The sequence below is a fragment of the Malania oleifera genome, chromosome 7, assembly GCF_029873635.1.
Source record: "Malania oleifera isolate guangnan ecotype guangnan chromosome 7, ASM2987363v1, whole genome shotgun sequence".
Lineage (NCBI taxonomy): Eukaryota > Viridiplantae > Streptophyta > Magnoliopsida > Santalales > Ximeniaceae > Malania > Malania oleifera.
Genome location: NC_080423.1, coordinates 85,551,446 through 85,557,854, shown reverse-complemented (window position 1 = coordinate 85,557,854; position 6,409 = coordinate 85,551,446). Strand labels below are relative to the sequence as shown.

At 34.3% G+C, this 6,409-nt stretch overlaps 1 long non-coding RNA gene across 1 annotated transcript; it reads right to left on the bottom strand.

Moving 5' to 3' along the window:
• Positions 1-494: 494 nt before the first annotated feature.
• LOC131159854 (uncharacterized) lies at positions 495-2,724 on the bottom strand. Its single transcript, XR_009137877.1, has 3 exons — positions 2,319-2,724; positions 1,823-1,885; positions 495-681 (listed from the first exon to the last, which is right to left on the bottom strand). It is a non-coding gene; the product is annotated as an uncharacterized LOC131159854 (long non-coding RNA).
• Between the last annotated feature and the right edge of the window lie 3,685 nt (positions 2,725-6,409).

Here is a 6,409-nt window from a genome sequence, read left to right as displayed (position 1 = left end):
CCACTGGCGTGGGCACTATTTCCACCGTGGTCCATCCTAAAAGAAGAAATAACTTAACTCAAAACCTCTTTTCCTACGTGTATCCCCCAACTCATATAGTATATTCTCCTAATTAACTTCTCACTCCTAATCTCAATTCAAGGTTCAATCCTGCAACCTAGATACCCGACCCGACGATAGTTTACAATGAATTTCCTGAAATCGTCACCCCAGGAAAATCATACAAACCACCACGGAAGTCCTGCATCTAGACTACAAAACCAGACCTCAAATCCCCTTATCCTATACTCTGGTATTAATACTGCTGCACTCTAGAGTCTACAGAACCTAGTATCCTAGGCTCTGATACCAAATGTAACGTCCCTCAATTTCTTAATATAAAATATCACATAATAAATAAAATGGTCAACCCGAACCCGTGGGTAGCGGGGACACCTGTCATACACAGCGGAAAACCTAGCAGCAGTACACATAAAATCTCAAACATCCAGTCATAAAATATAATACCAGAGCTTTCTATAACATTATGATACTGTACTACTATACATCCTCATGTACATCAAAATATCTCTAGGGTCAAACACAAAATAATTCTAACCCTAGTACAAAATCTTACCCTCCTCACAGGGTAATCTCACTAATCTCAACGGCGGTCTTGACCCGCCGGTCTCTCAGGGACTCCTGAAAAATGTAATAATATTGGGGGTGAGACACTTCTCAGTAAGGGAAAATAAACTAAATACAGCTGTGTGGCAACATGAATATTTAAAGCATTTATACGTATATAGTACATTTCATAACTCCATAAACATCATCATATCGTACTGGGTAAACATATATTTTCACATCTGTTAATAATTCATATCATACATAAAATCATTTGTTATAACTGTAGTACTGAAAATAAACACAGGATGACTAGCTAGCTGGTGTCATGTATTACCCCCCATGACGGGTTGTGCAGCCCGAAGGCGGAACCCGACAATGGCTGGCCGACCACTGCCGAATCAAATATGTCTGTAAGTACGATGAGCCCGCCACACCCTGGTCCGGACTGCCAGGTGGACGTCCACACTCTACTGAAAGCCACATCGACTATCCATCTCCCATCCCCTCGTGGGACGGTAGCACTAATAAGGCCTCGTGCCAAAATGAACCCATAGCTACGGTACCGAGCTCCTGGTCTGAACTAAACTAACATCCTGGTTATGAAAACATATAATACATGATCATACATAATATCATTACGGCCTCGTGCCGAAAACATAAATACGGCCTCGCGCCGAAATCATACATATGGCCTCGCGCCAAAATCATAGTAAATACGGCCTCGCGCCAATAATATAAATACGGCCTCGTGCCGATAGCATAGATTCGGCCTCGTGCCGATAACATAAATACATGGCCTCGCGCCAATAACATAAATACGGCCTCGTGCCGATAACATAAATATATGGCCTCGCGCCAAAATTGTTTCAGGTATATATATACTGAAAATACATCATTTATCACAACATAACTCATATTTTCATAAATGCCTGAAATCATGCTTGGTTCGTAAAATCTTTCACATCATAATACATTTCACATAAAATAATATTCATGCCACACATATGCTGTTAAAAGTCATACTTCATATTCTAAAAACGTGAATTATTTACATCTCATACATACATATACATTTTAATCATCATAGCAGTATTTTCCCAATCGTACATTTCATGCGTAATACACAATATAACATATGCTTTTCTGAAAATAAATTTACTCATAATCAATAATAATTTGTATGAAAAATTACTGCTTTAGTTTATTCCCTTACCTGACTATTGCGAAATTCCTTAGGACCCAAAATTTCACGCCCTTGGCGCCCGAAATTTAATTCCTGCAATTTACATTTTTCCCCAAATTAATTAATCTATTTCTCCAAAATAATACTCATCTAGCCTTCCTTAGGCTCCATATACCTCAAATTAATATTTAAACTATTATTTAATATCCCTACTTAATTTTTCAAATTTTGCCTGCGGGTCCCAAAATTATACCCGCGGCGCTCACCCGAACCCTAAATTTCAGAAATCTTACTTCAGCCTCAGATGCTTAATATTTTAGCATTTTTAAATTAATGCTAATTAATTAAAAATAAGCCCCTTAATAATCACCGCACCCCAAATTTGGAGTTTTGGCCCGACACCTCCACGAGAATTCCGTCCCACTAGACTTGTAGAGAATCATCCCTAGATTCTCGTGGTAGTGTCCGTTCGTCAATTGGGCTTATATTTTGCAAGAAATTAAAGAAAAAGGGGAAAATGGCTTACCCCAAGGAATATGCTTATGCCGCTCCTATCACCGATCTGCTTTAGTAGAAACGACGGCAGCAGCGAATGGAGTCCAGTGGTATCTTCGGATTTTCGATCGGGCGAAAATCCGTCACGAAATCGAGGAGAGAGAGAGAGAGAACGTGAGGAGAGAGAGAGAGAGTGAGCTGCGTTGCAGCAACAGAGAAAAAAAAAAAATAAAGAAGAAGAAGAAGAAGAAGATGATGATGATGTGGGGATGGGATGATGATGATGTGGGGATGGGATGTTTAAATAAAACATTTCATCCTGAAGCTTTCTGAAGCTTCAGGATGTTACTATTAATAATAATAATAATAATAATAATAATAATAATAATAATATATTTAATTAATATTAATAATAATATATTTTATTAATAAAATAAAAATAAATTTTAATTAATTAATTTTTTTTTTCTTCTCTTTTTTTTTTTTTTAAAAAAAAATCTGTTTAATTAATTAATTAATAATTAATATTTTATTTTTTTATTTTATTTTATTTTATTTTCTTTTTTTTGAAATCATTCTATTAATCTTTTATATCTCTTTTTGGGGGTTTTTACATGTGTTATTACGAACAGGGATTCCTTGGTACCCATTTAGGTATCGAGATGTTATAGTAGGTCCTTACTAGTTTCGTATCAGTGATATTAATTTACATTATATTGTTTTGTAGATTATAAATATACATACAAAAATGGTACAAATTTTTGGGTCGTTACACAATCAGTAATTGAAATCTCTTTTTGTGTGTGTAGGTGTAAGCATGAAAGAGCTGGCCCCCTACTAAAATTTCCTTCTTTTTTTAAATTATTTTCTTTGTATTTTATTTTTTTTATTTGAAATTGTACAAATGAATATGAATTTGAATTGAATGGTGAAATGATAAGTCCGATTTTTGCTATATAGAGTCTTAGACAAAATGGAATGTCTACATTCATATCTTGTTTTAAATGTTGATTAAATGTTTAAATAGATATTGCCTGAATTTGTAGCTTTTTCAAAAGGATTTGTACGTCTAAGGTTATTGATTAAAGAAATTGTACTAGAACTACTTTTAATTTGGGTTTTATAAAAATAATGAATATATATTGCTTTTGGTGGTGAAATAGTGTCATTGCGAAAAATTGTCATTAGATTTTCCAACAAAATTTTAGTGACCGAAGTTTTGCATCCCTAAATGCATATGCTCGATAAGGTTTTCACATTCCTAAAGCTCATTAGGGACAACATTCTTTTCTCATTACATGATTCCAAACTAATTTTTTTTGTCTAATTTTTAGTTGTTAGGTGACTTCGTTGTCTTCCATGATTTTTGGAGATGAATTTTTTTTTTTGCTAGAAATTATGTTTTAGGGACAAGCTTTCTTTATTGTATAAAATTCACGACTCAGTTATCTATTCTTTAGAGATGTATGAATTTACCCTTAAAAGTTGTCTTCTTGCAACTAACTTCTAAATTTGCCTGAGAAAACGAGTGATAATTATTTTTTGTGAGAAAGACACTTTTATTTATCATTTTTGAATATTTATAGAGATGAATTTTTAAACTTTTAGGGATGTGATGATTCATCCCTTTAAAATATTTTTCTTCTGGCAATTGTAAGATGTATGCTTGATTTTATTGATGTTGATGAGTAAATGGTTTAAATTAATGTTACAAAGTGATAAAAAAAAAATCTTTTTGGCACCTATGATTGTGACACTTCTAGTAGAAACCTTAAGATACAGTTGGGAATTATTTGTAGAAGGGAATGACAAAACATTTGTAGCATGATCTAATGGGCCCCTCGACCAAAAAAAACACCAATAGAGAGCTAGTCAAGTGTTTGTTCAATTGTGAAAACTAAATTTATTTTTCACGTCTATTTTAAAAATAATTTAAAAAAATGATTTTTTTTTTTTAGTTTTTCAACATTTATGAAAAAAATATTTTAAATTTTTCTACACCAATGTTAGGAAATTGAAAAATAATGTAACATTTCTTATAATTTTTTGAAATTAGAAATAAAAAATAAAATTATTTTCTATATTTGAAAAGACTTAACATTTTAGTCTAAATCCTGATTTTGGCATTTTGAACCTCCAAATGAAGTGCTTGTACATGCAGTTTGAATGTAAAAAAATAGGTTTGTTAATGATGGTGATTCAAAATTGTCTTTGAAACTCAATTTTCAATCAATATTTATGAATAAATAAGTTTAAAAACCACCTTGGGGTAAAAGGAGTGAGGTTTTTATTGATTAACAAGCTTTGGATCTACCACTGAATTGGAATTTCAAGCTGCAAAGCACTTGTTGGAGTATAAAATTCTTTAAAAGTCAAAAATTAAACTTATGCAAAAAATTGCAGAAAACTAACAAAAAATATGTTAATTTAATATATATATATATGCGGAAACGTGCGGAATGATCGTGTCATGCAGAACGGTGCAGCAATTACGATAAAATATTACGAAAACCCACACAGATAATGAAAGCAATAATCAACACAAGAATTTAACGCAATTCGACAAAATGCCTACGTCCACAGGAGCAAGCGACAGCTGAAATTCACTATCCATCCAAAACCAGGATTGCAACAATGTATTTATACTAACCTTAAGACGTACAGAGGTATTAGAGAATCCCTCAAATATCTCTGTATCAATTTGCACAGGATTGGCCTCCGTATCCCCAACCTATTGATCTTCCTAATTTAAATTTCAAAAAACAACGTTGAACAAAACCTTCGACGATTTTCTTCCTAAATGGTTATTGGAAGAAACCGTCGATGTAACCATCGATGTACTCTGCAAACCGTCGATGATTTTTCTTTAGACCAACTTCCTTATTTTCCCTAGTCTGCTTTCTTTGTACATGTGTTCCACTCGATATGAGCTACATACTACAACAATATCCACCTTGGCAAATATTCACCCATTAGGAGAAAATGAAAACATAACCCCCAGCTCCACTTGGGACAAAAGATTGGAACGCCTCCTGTAAGAACTCGACCCGAGATAAGTGTATTAAATAAATGGGGAAAAGAGAAGGAAAATTTAAAAGGGAAAAATATGCAGGGCTCGTTGACGAGGCCTCCTTGCTCATCGACGAAGTTCCTTGTACATCTCAGCGATGAGGTTCAATGGTTCGTCGATGAGGAGATGCCGAGAGATTTTGGGAAATCCTTAAATCTCAGGCTCGTCGATGAGGCCACCTTAGCGTCGACAAACTTCCTTCTTCAGCTCGTCAATGAGGACATTGTCTCGTTGACGAGGCTAGCCGGGTCAAAGGAGTTATAAATATCTTTTAGCTTGCTTAATAAGGAAGAAATCAAAATCCTCTCTCTCTCTGTCTCTCTTTCTCACTAGAACTCGGATATTCTCTCTCTCTCTCTCTCTCTCCCTCTCTCTCTTTCTCTCTCTCTCTCTAGGATTTCGGGCCGTCAGTTGCCGGAATTAACGACCCGACCTTACCACGTGGATTAGGAGGAGAATCTCCATGTTTTTAGCGGATTGAAAATTCGTTTCGGGGATTTTCAGGTTTTGACCCAAAATCAAGGTAAGGGTCCAATTTTAGTTTTGTTTCAGTATATATGTAGTAGTAAGAATTATAGTGAAGTATAGTTCTTGGATGTTTAGGTTTTGGGAACTCGGTTCATAGTTTTGGAGCCGTAGAGTTTGTATTTTGGTATTTAGGAAAAGGTAAGGGGATTCTGTTTATAGCAGTTATTTTTGAAATTAGGATTGGTAAACCTGTAGTTTATGATCATTTGTACGTTTTGGCTACTTATTGGGGCAAATCTATCATGTGAAAATGCAGGATTTTTGGGTTACAATTTTTGGAAAAATTGGGGGTTTCGGGTATCATCTCTATTTGTGTTGGAAAAACTATATGTAGTATAAAATTGTAGTATTGAGATGACCATACTTGTATTTGTATTAAACTGTATTTCTTGAACTGAAAACAATGTGATTTTTTGTATACTCAAATAGGTGTGGAATGAAATGTTGTATGTAAAATGTTCCAGGGTTTTGTAAAACAGTTAGGGGTGGCTAATTACTGCACGATGATGAATATAGGGACTTAA